General features: G+C 46.9%; 1 long non-coding RNA gene across 3 annotated transcripts in view; it reads left to right on the forward strand.

The window, feature by feature from the left end:
• Positions 1–17,972, forward strand: part of LOC148001366 (uncharacterized) — a 46,045-nt gene that overhangs the window by 8,460 nt on the left and 19,613 nt on the right. Inside the window, exons 2-3 of one of the 3 annotated variants that reach the window (XR_015637048.1) lie at positions 15,662–16,551; positions 16,822–17,054. This is a non-coding gene — a long non-coding RNA (uncharacterized LOC148001366). Of the gene's footprint in view, positions 1–15,661; positions 16,552–16,668; positions 17,055–17,972 lie in introns of those variants that run through there. The other 2 variants (XR_015637047.1, XR_015637049.1) reach the window with 2 other exon arrangements.

Genomic DNA, 17,972 nt, shown 5'->3' on the forward strand with positions numbered 1-17,972 from the left:
TGTGAAATGTGGATCTCACTGTGCCTGTTTCTGTCACAGAGAACTGAGACGTGGGAAAGTAGACGTGGCTTGAGCTGGATTGACAAACTGGCATCAGAAAAAGCATGGATAAATCTCTGCTGTCTGTACCTAGAACTCTGCCTCCACAAACTCCATTCTTTGTCTTCAAACCGGGTCTTCATCCAGTTTGGTGGCACAAGGTCTTTATGCCAGCACTCGGGACAATCAGCCAGCAGGGGCTCACGGCAAGACCCTCTTGAAAAGGGGTAGGGAGGGAGACTAATAGCTATTTGGAAGGCTTAAACAGGGGTCTCATAGGTTCAAGGTCAGCTCGGGGAAGTTAGGGAGCTCCTGTTCTCAAAATAAAATGAAAACTGGGGATAGACTGGAACAAGAGCCCAGAGGTTAAGAGAATTTACTGCTCTGGTAGAGGACATGGATTAGGTTCTTAGCATCCACCCGACAGCTTGGCCATCGCCAATTCTAGTTCCAGGGCATCTGACCTCCACGGGCACTGAGCACACATGTAGTATGGACATACATATATGCAAGGAAAACACTCATACACATAAAATAAAAGTAAATAAATCTTATTAAGGGGGTGGCAGCTAGGACATAGTTTAATGGTAGTTCACCTAACACATGCAAACCTCCGGGTTCACGTCTCAGTACTGAATAAAACAAAATAAGCAGGCGTTCAGTTTCCTCTGTGACCACATCTACCACACACCTTCTCTAACTTGTCACAGGTCTGAGCCTGTATGAGAAAGCTCACTCGAATAAACTCTCGGCTTCCCTTAGTTTTGCATATATTAGCCCATCTGGAACCTGCTAGAAAGAATGGCAAATCCCTCTGTTTGTCTTGTCATGTCTCCACAAGTTTGTCCGTTCTAGATAAAAGGCCTATAGTCTCAAGACTAAACATTTGGAGGGCTTTTGTTTCCTTTTCTGTGAGATTCCCCTTTATACATAAAGGTTAAAATACACATGATTCTCTAGAGCCTGAGGTAAGAGGATTTCCTGGGTTCTACTTCAGCAGTTCAAGACCAACCTGAGCAACATCAGAATCCATCTCAACCACAAGTTAAAATATTAAATTTAAAAAGCTTTTATATTTTACACATTTGTATGGTTGGGAGGGCTCACTCGTATGCCATGGCAGGCCCGTATGCTATTTGTGGGAGTCATTTCTCTCCTATCATCTGGGAATCAAACCAAGGTCACCAGGCTTGGAATGGGCCATCTTTACCCACTAAGCAATCTTACCAGTCTGGATCACCTCAGTCTATCCTACCCCATGGACTCTGTCTGCATAGCTTCATCTGGATACCAGCTCATTTCTTTAGAGGAGAGGAGAGTTGAGATGACTCTCACTCTGTTGCCAAGACTGGGTTAGAATTTACTTTGTAGCCTAGGTCAGCCTAGAATTCAAAGCAATCCCCCTGCCTCAGTGCTGGGACAACAGGCGTGAGTCAGCACATAGCTCAGCTTTGCCTTCTTACCCAGCTTCCACACGCTGTAGCCAGGGCTAACGTGATCATGGACTTCTGCTCACAGGTCCAGGCTGATGATGTCCCCGGTGGGCCCAGCTCTGCTCCCTACCTTCAGGCCCTCCAGATCAACCAGCAACCTCCAGGTTCCCAAGGATGCCTTCTTAGTTGTGGTGGTTGTGGTTATTATTGTTTTGAAAGAGGGTTTCTCTGTACAGCCTGGGTTGTCCTGCAACTCACTCTGTAGACCAGGCTGACCTCAGACTCAGAGACCCACCAGCCTCTGCCTCCCGAGTGCTAGGATTAAAGGCATGTGCCACTACTGCCCAGCGCACAGGAGGCCATTTTTTCACCCTCTCCCCAGTTTTCACGAGTGCTGTGGCACTCCTCCCTCTCTCACACCTTCCTCTTCTACCCCTCCTCTGCCCTGCTGCACCTCCCACTCACCCTAACCAAATGCATCCCGCACCCTTCTTCCCCCAGTCTGTGAGAGTCTCTGTCCCTCTGAGAACAGAGCAGCCTGAATTCCAGGGGGTACTTCTGCATGTCCACCGCCTGGCACAGAACAGAGGAATCAAATGACTTCTGTGACGGATGCATGGCGGAACAGGTAGCTGACACTAATTTACACCCTGGTGTTTCAGATTGCCATTAGCAATCTTCTCTCAGCAGATTCCTATTTTTATCAGATCACATAAGCAGTGTGCCTACAGCGTGGGCACAGGCTCGGTTTCAAAGTCAAGACCATCTACTTCTACCTTTCCCAGAATGCGCCATCTATGTTATTTCTGCCAAATTTTATATATAAGCTGTTTGGCTCATGTTACTTGGTACCAGGAAAAAAAAATGTTTCCATGTTCAAATTCTGGGTTCCCCGTTTCTGGCTGGGGTGTGTGTCATCAGTGTACACTGGCGCAAGGAAGAGGAGAAACCAGTTTGCTCACCCACGTGAGGTGTGTTCACAGAAAACTGATTCTACAGGCAGGGGGAAGAAGACAAGCTGTGTCTGTTCATCCGGATCCTGAGACTCTCTTGTAAGCTTCACAGGCAAAGCCTTTTACCAGCCAAGCTATCTGGTTGTTGTTTTTGAGACAGTGTGCCATGTAGCTGAGGCTAGCCTCAAACTCATTCAAGAGTCAAAGATGGCCCTGAACTTCTGTTGATCCCACCTCCACCCCAAGTGCTGGGATTACAGGTATGCAGCGTCTCCATGGCAGTTCAGCTCTAGTAAGTGAAACAGAACTGCCCTTGCTAGAACGAGGCTCCCAGGCTAGCCCACCTCACAGGCACAGCGAGGTGAAAAGGTAAAAGACAAAGTACAAATAAGAGTATTTCAAAAGTCTAGAAAGCTCAGTGTGGGTCACTAGAGAAATGACAGCCACAGCCTAGGAGCCCAAAGACAATTTGAGATTCAGGATTCAGGTAGCCAAAATCTTAAACAGAAATCTAAGTGTCATGTAGGCACGTTACAGTCTAAGACCATGCTAAGATGAAATTCGGACTCAATGGGCCACAGATGTGGACTCAAGTGTCAGCATTTTCACCAACACTTTTGGGACAGGATGTACCTGAATCCTAACAGTAAGTCTCTGGGTGCTGGAGAGATGGCTCAGGGGTTAAGAGCACTTATTGCCCTTCCAGAGGACTTGGGTTTGATTCTCAGCACCCGAGCAAATGGTGGCTCATGAGTATCTGTAACTCCAGTTCCAGGGGATCCAGTGCTTTCTTATGACCTCTGTGGGCATGAGAAACTCATATGATGCACACAAACACACATGCAGGCAAACACCCGTACACATGGTAATATAAAATAAGCAGATAAGTCTGAAACAATAACACTGAGCTGCTTTGCCCATTCGAGCACAGGACAGGCTGTGCCATTCACTCCAGGAGGATCCAGTTGAATCAGCAAGGTCCAGGCATAGGCAGTTAAAGAGGCTAGAAGGATGGCTCAGGGGTTAAGAACACTGGCTGCTCTTCCAGGACATGGGTACTAATTCTCAGCACCTACACAGAAGTTCACAACTGTCTGTAAATCCAGTCCTAGGTGATCTGATGGCCATTTCTGGTGTCCACGGGCACTGCACACATGTGGTGAACAGACATAAATGCAGGCAAAGCAGCCATAGGCGTAAAACATTTTAAAACAAAAAGAAAGGGGAAGGTTGGGCATGATGGTACATGCATTTAATCCCAGGACTCAGGAGGTGGAGAGGCAGGGAGATCTCTGAGTCTGAGGTCAACCTGGTCTACAGAGTGAGTTCTAGGATGGCCAAGGATATCCCAGGCTTATCAAGGATTTGGAAAGTCCTTGATATATGAGCTCCTGGGATTATAAAATGCATTTATTTCTAACTGTGTGTGTGTGTGTGTGTGTGTGTGTGTGTGTGTGTGTAATATTTGTGCATGTATGGAGACATATGTATGATGAGATGCAAGTGTACAAGGACACACGCTTGCCTATGTGCAAGAGTATGTGGGGTTAGAAGTTGATGTCAAGTGTCCTATGTCAGTGGCTCTCTCTGCTTCTTCTTTCCTTCCTTCTTCCTTCTTCCATCCTTTCTTCCTTTTTGCTTTCTTTGTTTTTTTTAAACTGAATCCGAGTCTCTCATTGAATCAGCTCAGTGACCCTGCTGGTCTAGTTAGCCCAGGGTTTCCCAGACCCGCCTCCACCCCCAAGCACTGGGAATACAGATGAGCTACTAAGCCCACCTGACTTCTAGGTTGATTTGGGGATTCAAACTCTACTAAGCACTTTAGCCACTCTTTCCCTGACTCCTGCTTGTTGTTTGTTTGTTTGTTTGTTTAGACAAGGTCTCACTGGGTAGCCTAGGCTAGCCTGGAACTCATTCTGTAACCCAGGCTAGCCTCAAACTCATTGCGGTTCTACTGCCTCTGTCCCAGTGCTGTTCCAGGCATGAATCACTTGCCTGGCTATTTACTTACTTACATATTTGTTTATATTTGCATTTGAAGACAGAGGCACCCTATGCAACAGGCTGATTTCAAACTCTTAATTTTCCTGCCACTGCCCCTGGGGTGCTGGCAACCCTACTATATGGCACCACACCCAGCGTGAACGGCACCTTCCTACAATCCTAACTTGACCCTGCTCCTGGGCCTGCTTGAGCAGGGTGACTCTTCCTTTGGGTCATCTAATTAGTGTCCAAAGAGGGTCCTTTGTGAGGCCCAGCTAGAAGGCCACTTGCTGTACGATGTCATTACAATGATTAGAGTTACCCCATCTGTAAAATGGGCATGAATGAGGCAGGTTGTTTACAGAGCTGCTGAAAGCAAAGGCCCACGGGAGCCCAGCTAATGGCCTCCACCCTGCTACTCAGATAAACCAACTGCTCTCTGCTCGCCTGAGGGACACGTGCGTGCACCCTGACCAACCTAGAGGAGGCAAAAGGAAATCTAGAGTAGACTGAACGTGGGCAGGAGAAAGAAAGGGGATGGTCCTGGAATAACAGCAGGAGGGGAAGGGAGCAGGAAACTCTCTCTCTCTCTCTCTCTCTCTCTCTCTCTCTCTCTCTCTCTCTCCCCCCCTGTGTGTGTGTGTGTGTGTGCGTGTGCGTGTGTGTGTGTGTGTGTGTGTGTGTACTTGTTACCAAGAATACAGATAAATTCTAAAATTTCTCAGCCTTAAGAGCAGGAAAATCACGTGCTTCCCTCCTCCCAAATTCCACAAACTCCTTAATCCCAAAATGGAATCAGCTGTCATTCAGGTCATGAGCTCTTTGGCCAGCACCATGCCAGGGCCTTTCCAGGTTCCAGACACCAGAACTAGGGCAAAGGGAGGGAAGGAGGGCAACCAGGCAGTGGCATCCGGCCCTTGATGGACTCGGGCACATTTCCTTAGCAGTTGTCACTTGGAGAGAAGCAAGCATACAGGCAGGGCTTAGGATTGCTCTAGGGGTTTGCAGGGTCACAGGTCAGCACAGCAGATTCAGACATGAACCTTAAGGAAGATGCATTGGCTTTATGGCTTTGGCAGTTTTCTTCCAATCCTGCGCTGTTTCCGGAGCAGTAAAATGGGTGCAGTCTCTAGTAGCTACCAGCTGGGGATACTGTGAGGATTCCAGAGTTTCTGTGAGTACAGGGATTGGGGTTCTGCCTTCCACATGGCCAGAACACAGAAACCCTGTTTTATAGCGAGCCTACATCCCCCTATCAAATTTGCTGGGGGGCAGGGCCTGGTATTTCTGCACAATTCTTCCTGGAACCTTCCAGTTTGCTTTCGACAGGGTCTCACTATATAACTCCCTGGCTAGCTCGCAACCTGCTCTGTAGGGTAGGCCAGCCTAGCCTCAGACTTAAGCAATCTTCCTGCTTCTACTTTCTGAGTTCTGGGATCAGAGGCATACATTCATCATTACACCAGCTTCTTCATGGAAACTTATTTCTCCCAGGCCAGGCAGGCTGCCTCTCTCTGTTCAAATGCTCCAACCTCTTCTCTTAAAGATTTATTTGTTTATTTTATGTGTATGCGTACACTGTCGCTGTCTTCAGACACATCAGAAGAAGGCATCAAATTCCATTACAGATGGTTGTGAGCTACCATGTGGTCACTGGGAATTGAACTCAGGACCTCTGGAAGAGTGGTTAGTGCTCTTAATCACTGAGCCATCTCTCCAGCCCTCCAACCTCTTCTCAAGGGCCCCTCTGTGGGATGCTATCTTTCTTTGTCTTGAGTGGGATAAGTGCTGTCAAACTTCCCGAGTTTTGCCTCCTGAGTGGCTGTGCCCTGGAGGCAGGAAGAACTCAGACCCACAGACAACTTGATAGTTTCAATACTACCCATGATACCCAGGATTTGTACTGTGTATTGATGATGGTAGTCTCAATCTTCATGACCCTGTGTCTCCCTGCCCTTCTCTCTGATGCTCAGAGAGCTCCCTGTCCAGCATACAACACAGTCTCACCCCTAAACCAAGCCTGATGAAAAGCCAACCTCAGAGTTCCCAATCACACAGCAACCAATAAGAGTGACAGGGCCTGACAGGGCATTGTGACCACAGAAAAAGACTAAGAGAAAGACAGAGTCAGCAAGGCTGTGGCTAGACAAGAAAGAGCCACTTTGGAATGGTAACTTGGTCTCAGAAATCAAGAATAGGAAAAACTCAGATTAGAATGACCCAAGACTGTGACAAGGCAGGCTTGGAGCCAGGGTGCAAGGTGTCTGTGATTCTCTCTAGTGTCTTGTTTCTCCTCATGAACCTTAGGGTTTTTGTAGCTTTCCGAAGTCAAATACACTGCAAGAAGATTAAAAGCTAAACCAGGCCTCCATGGCTGGAGATGACGAAGATGCTGGCAAGGCCAAGGGATTAAACTCTGTCTCCTGGAGCAAAGTGTGAGTGTGATAACCTGTTTGTACAGGGCTGGCATGCAGGCATCCTGGAGTCCAAGGGCTGTAAGACCCTGTGCCTCTGTGGGCCAGTAGTCATGAGTTAATCATGCTGCTAGAAGCCTCCTGATCATCACAGAGGAGACTTGTACCTGGCCAGGAAGGCAACAGCACTGACCTTCAGGTGAACCCTGACTCAGGGGGTCCAGAGGAAGGAAGACTTCCTGAGATTAAAGGTCCTGTCTGATGGATTGGGGATTTAGCTTAGTGGTAGAGCGCTTGCCTAGCACGCACAAGGCCCTGGGTTCGGTCCCCAGCTCCGAAAAAAAAAAAAAAAAAGAAAAAAAAAAAAAGTCCTGTCTGACTGCGGCTTTCCACCAAGGCAACAGGATCCCAATGTGGACTTGGGACCAAGGATTGATTCTTCTGGTCACCATGGCCCAAGTTTTGGCAGTCTCTCCCTCCTCACCTATGGTCAGGGAAGAGGGGCATTGGATTCCGCAAACCAAAGGAAAACAAGAAGTTTTCAAGGCTCTCCATTCAGAAATGCCATCAAGCCAGGGCTGGTGACACAGGCCTGTAGTCCCAGCACTCAGGAAGCAGAAACAGGTAGATCTCTGAGTTCAAAGCCAGCTTGGTTTACAGAGCATGTTCCAGGACAGCCAAGACCACGTGGAGAAACTCTGTGTCAAAAACCAAAAAAAAAAAAAAAGAAAAGAAAAAGAAAGAAAGAAAGAAAGAAAGGAAAATAGCCAGTCAATTTGAAAGTATTCTCTACAAAGAAATGGCTCAGATTTACAGCTTCTTGTCCTCCATTTCTGATAGGGTCTTCTGTAGCCCAAGGATGGCCTTGAACTCCTGATCCCCCTGCCTCCCACTCCTGAGTCCTGGAATTATAGGTGTATACTGCCATGCCTGTTTTATGTGGTGCTGGGAACTAGACTCAGGGCTTTGTGTATACTACACAAGCACCCTACCAACTGAGCTACATTCCTAAGAAGAGAGTCTGACACCTGTGTGTCCGTGTGTATGTCTGAGCGCATGTGTGCACACGTGCGCTCACACGCAAGGCAGACACATCAAAGCTCACAGGGTAGGATGACTTCATATGACAGCAGGAAGGGCTTTAAGTGGGGTTCAACCTCAGAGCACTTGCCAAGCATACAGAGCACTCTAGGTTCAATCTCCCATTCTATATTTTTATCTTATTTTATTACTTTTGTTGGGGGGTGGGGTGCACGGGAACATGGGTGTGTAAGTATGTGGGCAATTGGATCAGAGGGTAACTCACAGGCGTCCATTTTCTTCCTCCCCCTTGTGAGGCTGGTCAAACTCATTTACCCACTGAGCTACCTTGCCAGTCCTTTTCAAGAAACTTTTATAACAGAAAAATATAGACTCACAAGGAGTTATCCACAGGAACCATGGGAGGGGAAGGAGGCAATAAAATCAGGGAGGTGTCTCAGGAGGAGGAGGAGGCAGAAACAGTCTGGCTTTTACCTGGAGGGAGCTAAAGAAAGCAATGAAGGGATATGGCTGGCTTGTATTGTGAAAGGATTGTCTTAAATCCTGAAAGAACGGGTCAGAAGGGGAGGGATTGGATCCAGAAAAGTCCACCAGAGGTGACTGACGGAATCTAGGCTGGGTGTCGTTTGTTCAGATCTGGAGCAGAAATAGTCAGATGTGAATGAATCAGAGGCATATTCTGGGGTGGTGCCAACAAGCTGGGTCAGTACTTTATCTGTGGCTGAGGAGAGCGGCTGATAATGCAAACAGTCCCTGACTTACATTGATCCTGCTATGACTGATCTGGCAGGAATTCAAGACGCTCATCCATGTATGAGACAGGGTCTCACTAGGTATACCAGCCCAGCTTCGACCTCTCAGAGAGACCCCACCTCTGTCTCCTGAGTACTGTATTAAAGGTGTGAGTCACTGTACCCAGTAAGATAGTCTAAAGAGACAGTTACATCTTTCCGTCTATCTGACCACTGAAACAATGAACACCCAAGGAACAGCATTTTCCAGAGTCTCATGCTGGGAGAAGGGAAAGGCATCAGCCCAAAGAACTTGTCCCCACAAAGATTTCACAGTTCTCCAACTCCTCATCCACCTTCCAGGAAGAGACTGAAGCCCAGTGGTGAGCAGGACCACAGTTCCACTGGGACTTCTTAGATGTGCAAACCCAGGGCTTCAGATTAAACGTTAATCTCACTTCAGGACCCTGAAGATGGCCTTGTGTTGTGGCCATTGAATCTCTTTGTCTTTTTCCCCAGGTGGCCACTTTGAATGTGTGTGGCCCTTTTCTGTGTTTTGTTGCTGTTGCTTTGTTTTTTGCTTTGTTTGATCGACTGTTTGTTTGAACTGGCTTAGTTGGTTTAGTTGACAGAACTTGACTTTTTGGTGTACAGACTGTGATCCAAAATTTGACTATTTTTCAAATTCACAATGAGACGAAAGTTAATTTTCAGTAGAGTAGTCAAGAATCTGGTTTGTTTGTTTTGGTTTGGTTTTTGCTTTTGTTTTTGGGTGTTTTGTTTGTTTTGGCTTTTTGGTATTCAGAGATCTGTTTGCTTCTGCTTCCCAAATGCTGGAATTAAAGGCATGTGCCTTGATCACCAACTGTTTCTTTGCTTATAAATTACAAAACTGTCTTGGGGGCTGGAGAGATGGCACAGTGGTTAAGAGCACCGACTGCTCTTCCAGAGGTCCTGAGTTCAAATCCCAGCAACCACATGGTGGCTCACAACCATCTGCAATGGAATTCGATGCCCTGTTCTGGTGTGTCAGAAGACAGCTACAGTGTACTCATATACAAAATAAATAAATAAATCTTTACAAGAATGTCTTTCCTTTTCCTTCCTTCTTTGCCTCCCTTCCTACCTTCTCTCTCTTTCTGAAAAGATCACGTATAGTCCAAGGATGGCCCGGAACTAAATATCTTGCTAGGCATGGTAGCTCACACCTACAAACCAGTTCTCAAAAGGCAGAGCCAGAGACTCTCTGTAGGTTCGAAGCCAGCCTAGTGTGCATGGTGAGATGGTGTCTTATAAATAAACAAACAAATAAATAGGTAAAGGCCATATAGCAGAAAGTATGGCTTTGTCTTTGATAACTTTGTGTCCAGTTGTAGGCAAAGGTGAGTGTCTGAGTTAGGCTAGACTAGCCAGCCTGCTCGGGACACTAAGGACACTGCATTTCCACCTTGGGACGCTTTCTAAGCACTTGCTCTTTAATCCAGGCAGTATCTGTGTTTGGTCTGGACAAGTAGAAAGCTGCCACTGACAGGAGAGGAGGGCGCAGGTTTGCAGGCTCATCAGGAGTTCAAGCCCATCGGAGGCAGAGGCCTTGCCATTTATTGAGAAGCTTTGAGCCTAAACCCATGGATGGGAAAGCATGCATGTAAGCCAGGTTTGGTGGTGCCGAACGTGATCCCAGTGTTTGAGACATTGAGGGAGGAGGATCAGGAGTTCAAGGTCATCCTTAGCTATGTGAGATCCTTTCAGAGAGATAAATTGAAGGAAGGCCATCCCCAGATGGTCCATGCTATTTTTCTGCACACGTTCTTGTTAAGGATCACACAGTAAATATTTTCACCCTCATGAGCCACATGCCCCTGTTGACACCACTTTATCCTGCCACCATAGAACAAAGCAGCCTCAGACACATGTGAGCAGTGCAGGCTGACTTGACCTGCCGCTGTAATATGCCAAACCCTGGTAGAAACAAATGTGACCCTAGGAGTTGCACAATGCGGACTGAGGGTGGGAGAGCGGATGTGCTGTCTGGAGGCCGAGTTGGCAGAGTGCTGCAAGGCAAAGTGGGATCAAATACTGCTGACAGCTAGAGTGGAAAAAAGACAATCAGCCAGTGACAATGGGAACACGGGGGATACCGGTAGCCTTGGCTACTGCAATGAGCAGGCAGGCTGATCAGGGTGAGAGCCAAAGAGTGGGAATTCCTTTGAAGAATTCTGGCTCCTGTGACGGGAGGAAGTGGGCGGAGCTCAGAGAACAGCCATTTTTTTTGGTCAGTGAACCAGGAATGTGGCTGTTGTTCTCACAGAATCCAACTGTTACCAAAGCACGGGAGTGCTGGGGTCCTTTTAGTCAAGGCAACCCAGCATTGCCATGTTGTTACAAGGAGCCCACATTATTCAGATTCACAAGAGCAGAAGCTTGGGTTCCAGCTTCGAATCAGAAGCTGTGGAGAGAGGGCTTCCGTATGATGGTACTGTCCTCAGGCAGCATTCAATGACAAGAAGTTAAGCGCGGTGCACACCTGTAACCTCAACACCCAGGGGGATGAGACAAAAGGATGTTACTCACAGCAGCTACTCAGTTTGGGACCAGCCTGGGCTGTGTGAAACCCTGTTTTGGGGTGGGGGAGGTGGGGGGCAGTGAGAGCCAGGCACAGTGGTTCATGCCTGTAATCCTAGTGCCCAGAAGGCAGAGACAGGAGGATTGGATGGCAGAGTGGCCACCCAGGGCTACAGTAAGAGACTTTGTCACAGGGAGAGAAAAAAATTAAAGAAGAAAAGAAGGCTGGGAGGGAGGGAGGGAGGGAAGGAGGGAGGGAGGGAGGGAGGAAATAAAAGGCAGGAAATCTGTGAGGCAGAAGCATCACAGATATACCAAGTCCACAGATTTATTGATCGGAATCATTTTTTTTTTTTTTTTTTTGGTTTTTTTTTTCGGAGCTGGGGACCGAACCCAGGGCCTTGCGCTTCCTAGGTAAGCGCTCTACCACTGAGCTAACTCCCCAGCCCCGATCGGAATCATTTTATCCTGAGATAACAACAGTAACCCATACAGTCCCACCGCCTACACAGCCAAGTGAGTTTCACAATAACTGCAATAAGGTATTAGCACGGGGGTCCATCCAGTGATGAAGCCTAAATTTATGTCATCCTTTGCTTCCTGGGGAGTCCAAACTATTTCATATCAATTACTCCATCAATCGCCCAAGTCCTCCTGTGAGATTTAGAATTATTATTTCTTCTCCATTTCTGACATCCCGCCTGCAGAAGGGTGATAAATATTATATCTCAAGGTTTATGCTGTGAGACCCAGGACCATTTGGTTGGTGGCCTTTGCCTCTGTGAGGACCCCTAGAGGGAAGCAAGGAGTTGGAGAGGTTTGGTGTAACAGACTGGTCCCTCTGTGAGCCCCATACCCCCTTCCCACACATGCAACACACACATAATCTTTGTGTGGTCAAGTTCAGGGCCTAGAATCTACCACTGAGCTATATCCTCAGCCCAGCTGAAGATGTGTCTTGGCCAAGTGTCTTCATCTGACATTGATGTGGAGGAGGGCCTGGGTGGAGGGTGCAACCCTGAAGATTCAGCAATGTCTACAAACAAAAGAGGGCTCCTGAGCTGTCTTGACTTTGTTCTTTCATTTATTTCTTTTTAAAACAGATTTATTTGTTTTCTTTTTTTTTTTTTTCTTTTTTGGAGCTGGGGACCGAACCCAGGGCCTTGTGCTTGCTAGGCAAGCGCTCTACCACTGAGCTAAATCCCCAACCCCAGATTTATTTGTTTTATGTATGTGAATGCACTGTCGCTGTCTTCAGACACACCAGAAGAGGGCATCGGATCCCATTACGGATGGTTGTGAGCCACCATGTGGTTGCTGGGAATTGAACTCAGGACCTCTGGAAGAGCGGCCAGTGCTTTTAACCACTGAGCCATGTCTCCAGCCCCTCATTTATTTCAAAATGTATTTCTCAGGCTGGGCTAGAACTCATGCTTTTCCTATTTTAGCCTCCTAGCAATGGGGTCACAGGCATATACTGCCACACTGCGTCTTTTTGTGAGCCTCTTTCCTATCACTACTGCGGCAGAACTCCAAGACAGATTGCTCTCTTTGTGGAGAGGGAATGCAAATTCCCTATGACCCAACACAGTCAACTCACTCAGTCAGGGTCAGTAGCTGGGACCCAAAGAACAAGCAACACCACAGTGCCCTGTCTGTTAAAAACACTGAGGGTATTAGGTATGGGGGTACACAACTTTAATCCTAGCACATGAGAAGCAGAGGCCCAGGACTTCATGAGTTTAGGGCCAGCCTGGTCTACATAGTGAGATCCTGAACATCCAGTTTCTGTCAAAAAAAAAATTTTTTTTTGCAATGCTGGGGACTGGACCTAGCATATGATGTCAGGGTGTCCCCGGCAGACATTGCTGGTGTATTTTTATCTAGGGAAGTAGAATCTGGAACTGTTCCACACACAGGGATCTCCAACCCTTATTTCCATGAGCTAAGACACAGCTTTACAGAAGGACTTACCTAGAAGCAAGATCCTCCTCCGGGCATAATTCCTTGGCTCTCCCTCTTCTAATGTCTACTTTGCAGATAACTCCTTATTTTAAATTCCTGAAGGACAGCCACTCTTCAAACTGAGCCCAGAGCTGATACTAAGCCACCACACACAGTTGTAAAACCATAAAACAATCAGCAATAATTCTGCTGCCAGACAATAATTACCAAGGGAATGAAAAAATGTGCCTGAGTCCCAGTTTACGTAATGAGAGAGCTCTAAAGCCTGCCATTCTGTGAAAGCTCATACAACATGGTTTTCTGGAAAGATAATTGAAGGTGACTTCTTCCAGGTCATCAGGAAGTAGCCTCAAGCAGCGGAGATCCAGTCTCCATAACAGACTAATGGACACTATAATTGCCCGATTCTCACCAGAGCCAAAAGCTTTCTGGGAAGTTGGAGGGGTGAGGAATAATAATTGAGTAGATAAAACCGTATAAGTTGGGGTTGGGGATTTAGCTCAGTGGTAGAGCGCTTGCCTAGGAAGCGCAAGGCCCTGGGTTCGGTCCCCAGCTCCGGAAAAAAAAAAAAGAACAAAAAAAAAAAAAAGTATAAGTTAGGGAGGCGTGAAGACTACCATGAGTGAGACTTGGGAGCTCTGTTCCTAGAGTACCAGCCAAGGTTCATGTCAATAGAGAAACCAGCACAACTGTGTTCTTGGAACTGGCTTTGGAGGTTTACCAGTTGGATGACTGGCCGTAAGTCTTGCTTCATTTCCCTGTTCAGTACAAAATTTCAGGTTAGCAATAGCAGTATCAGAAGGGCCCTCTGCCTTGTTGATTCGAAGTCCTTTGGGGTACTTTGCCACTGCTCTAGTTGAGACACCGAAGAGGATGCTTCACTTTGCACTCCCCAAGAGTATTTGAGTTAAGCCTGAAGAGGAAACAAGATGTTGGGGGAAGTTGAGCAAGGGCTGACCGGTCATGGTTCCGTTTGGTTTCTTACGGGATCAGCTCTTCAGTTCAGAAAGCAAATAACATCTGTTTGTAATATTGTTCTTACAAAAGCTCTCCAGACTGTTCATTTTTAAGAGCAGGGGCCGGCAATAAGCTAAGTGGCTACTGTTTGCTGTAACTCAATCATAACTGGAAGTCAAGATGGTGAGTAGGAAACTGGAAACGTCCACCTTCCTAGAGGGGTGGGCGTTGACTTGGAGTAGCTACCTTCAGAGCTGCATTCCGAGTAGGGTTTCCATAGCTCGTAGCACAGTCTGTAATTCCTCTTGTGAGACTGCATTTCAAGGTCAAATTAAGACACACACATACATAGCTAGTTTTCAACTCAAATAGTGACCCATGGTTCATCTGCTACCTCACTGCTTTGTTTCTGTTCATTTGTTAATTGTTAAGAGTCAACTCAGGCTGGATAGTAGTGGAGCTCTATTTTAATCCCAGCATTTGGGAGGCAGAAGCAGGCAGATATCTGAGTTTGAAGCTAGTCTGACCTAGAGAGCTAGACCCCAGAGTAGCCAGGGGTACGCCCAGAAACCCCACCTTAAAAAAAAAAAATAAAAGATGGGCTGGAGAGATGGCTCAGTTGTTAAGAGCACCGACTGCTCTTCCAGAGGTCCTGAGTTCAAATCCCAGCAACCACATGGTGGCTTACAACCATCTGTAAAGAGATCTGATCCCCTCTTCTGGTGTGTCTGAAGACAGCTACAGTGTACTTATATATAATAAATGAATAAATCTTAAAAAAAAAGAAAAGAAAACTTTAAAAAAAATAAATAAAAGACAAAACAAAACAAAAAAAAGAATCAACCTCAGGGCCTCTTGCCTACTCGGCAAGTGCTTGCCCTTCCATTGAACTACACTCCAACTTTAAACTTCTATTCTCTGTTACTCCCACATTTAACCTCAAATGGCAGTGTGTTTGTTTATAAACATCAAACCTACCTTGAGAAGATTCAAGTTTGGAACAGATGAGAAGTCGGTGGGTAAAAGCTCTGGCCATCAAGCTAGACAACCTGAGTTTGATGCCAGGGCCCCAGCACCGTGAATGTGGAAGAAGAAAGCCTAGACCAGCAAGTTGTCTTTGACTGGACTGCTACATGCACAACATGGCGTGCATGCACTCGCACACCCTCCCCCCACTAAATACATAAATAAGAAAGGTTCAGGTCTGCCACAGTCAAGAATGTAGGAGGGAATGGTGTGTAAGGAGAAAACATTCCAAGGGGTGGGGGTGGTGACTTTCAAGGCCACAGGTCCTTATGCCCCAAATCACCAACTGAAGAGGTTGTAGAGACAGGATAGGCCTTGAGGGACAGCATTGCGATGACCTTTTCACATTGTATATGGTCACATGACATTCCTGGTGCTGGACGAAGCTCAGTATCACCCTCACATCCCTGGTGCCAGGCCCACATTAGCAGTAGCATCTAACACAGCTGAAGAAAAGCTCCCTCAGACACTTCGTTAAAAGCACCAGTCTACAAGACATTCACGTCTCGGGAAGCACAGTTCTAATTTTATATTTTGTTTTTCTTTCTTTAAAATAGGGTTTCAAAACATCCAGGTTGGCCCCACACTCTCTACATAGCCAAGGATGACCCTGACTCCACCTTCTAACTGGTGTGGGCTGCCATATAAAATATGGTGCAGGGGGCCGAACCCAGAGCTTCACGCATACTAAGTGAGCACTCTACCAACTAAGCCACATCCCCCAGGACCATGACGCGGTTCCGATTCGTTACAGTAAGAGCTGAAAAAGCTGGACAACTTGCTTGCTTGGACATAGTGTCTGTCTCCCATCACCTAGAAATAAGAATGTTCCAGCACACCAGGGGTGCAGGAGAGATCACCTCAGCACTCACGGGGCTGAGGCCCACAGGAAGGACAGGACTTTCAAGGTCACCCTGCTCATATCATCCTAATGACAGAACAGCAGCCTCGCACACAAAAGGCCCTGTGTTCTAACGCCCAATACAAAGTCACCAGGTTCAATAACGCAGACAAAATGAGTTGGATTCAAGAAACAACACTACGGACACTTTCTGATTTCTTTGGGGCCAGACCGGTCTTCTAGTAATCCTCTGCCTCAGCCTTCCAAGTGTGGACAGCACAGGTGTGTGCCACTGTTGTGTGACACTGTTTCTGGAGAGACAAGAAGAAATATCCACTTAACCCAGACAAGGAACTGGGGACCAAAGTAACAACGACACCACGGTGCAACTTGGTCAACCACTGAGTTGATTGGGTACTTGCAGGAATATGGGTGATCATGAATAAATCAAAGGTGGCTGCACTCCAGAGTGGGTGATGATGCACAGAAGCCGGAAACAGAGCTTTCTGCATGACTTAGAGTCAGCGCAACAAGTTGACAGGTCAGAGAGGCTCCTGTTCTCGGCACTCTGACTAACATCAGGGAGACAGGGGCGCTATGAATCTGGTAAGTGGCTGGGACTTCCTGGGACTTCTGAGTAGCTTTCAAGTCTTTTTGTTTGTTAGGTTTTGTTTTGGGGGCAGGGTTTCTTTATAAAACCCTGGCTGTCCTGGAGCTCACTCTGTAGACCAGGCAGGCCTCAAATCTGAGATCCACCTGCTTTTAGCTCCTGAGCCCTAGGATTAAAGGCCTATGCCACCACAGCCTGGCTTTAGTTTCAGAGTCTTTAGGAGTTTCCCTTTATAACTTTCTAAGGCTTAAGAAGCTTCTTCACAGGATGGAATGGTTCAGCTCTGAAGAATCTGCTAGATAACCACGTCCACTCATAGATCACTAAGAGACTGATGGTGATGGTGATCATGGTGGTGGTGATGACAGTGAAATCAATGTGCTAGTGATGATGCATACTGTGAGGTCACGGGATAAACTACAGAAGCTGGCTTATGCCTCCTGTCTTGTAGAGGCAGCTTCTCCGGTGTTCTTTCTACCACAGTGAAGTGCACACCAGGGTAAGTGACCCTTCAGCTCCTGGCCTGTTCTGTCTGTCCTTCCCATGTCTAACCATAGGCTAGAACACAAATGTGTGCTACTCCATCTCAGGCTGTCCTCAACTCACAGCAATCCTCCGGCCGCAACCTAGGAGTGCTGGGTTTATAGGCATGAGATGCTATACTTGGTTCCCAAGAGTTACTATCTTATCTGAAAGTAAGAAATGGACCATGGCTGCTACCAGGAAGTAATGTCACTGTAGGCTCCACTGTTTCCCACGGCACGCTGCCACGGGAATGATAAATGCTATGCTCACAAACCACACACATGGGTTTCTTGCTAAATTCTTGGTTTATCTTTAAACTTAAACCGATACTAGCATTGATTTGCCTGAGACTGGACCTGCTATCAGAGCAGAGGGCTCTCTCTGGATAATCATTAAAACCCAGGCCCAGACAAATTAGAGAGGAAGCAGGAAAACAGGTGCAGGAAGAATTGGGAGCAGACATGACAAAGAACGGAGGAACGGAAAGTAAAGCTGCCCTTCATCCCTCAAGAGTCGGAAGGACCTACATGAGGAAGTACAGAGAGAGGCTTTTACAGAAAATAAGCAGTGCACTCTGGTCCTCCTGACAGTTGAGGGGGTCTCAGGTTTCTGTCACATTGAAGAAGAGGAATATTGTGTAACCTCCACATGTGGGGCTTATTCCTAGCTCATTTAAACATGTTTTGGTTACATTTTTTTAAATTTATTTATTGGGAAGAGAGGCATCCACATACCACTGTGCATGTGTGCTAGTTAGAGGCCACTTTTAGGTGTCAATTCCTTCTACTATGTGGGTTCTGGGGGTGGAACTAAGGTTTGATGACAAGCACTTTCACCACTGAGAAATATCACTAGTCTTATTTATTTGTGTGCCTCTGTGTGTGTGTGTGTG

The sequence above is a fragment of the Rattus norvegicus genome, chromosome 14, assembly GCF_021556685.1.
Source record: "Rattus norvegicus strain SHRSP/BbbUtx chromosome 14, alternate assembly SHRSP_T2T, whole genome shotgun sequence".
Taxonomy (NCBI): domain Eukaryota; kingdom Metazoa; phylum Chordata; class Mammalia; order Rodentia; family Muridae; genus Rattus; species Rattus norvegicus.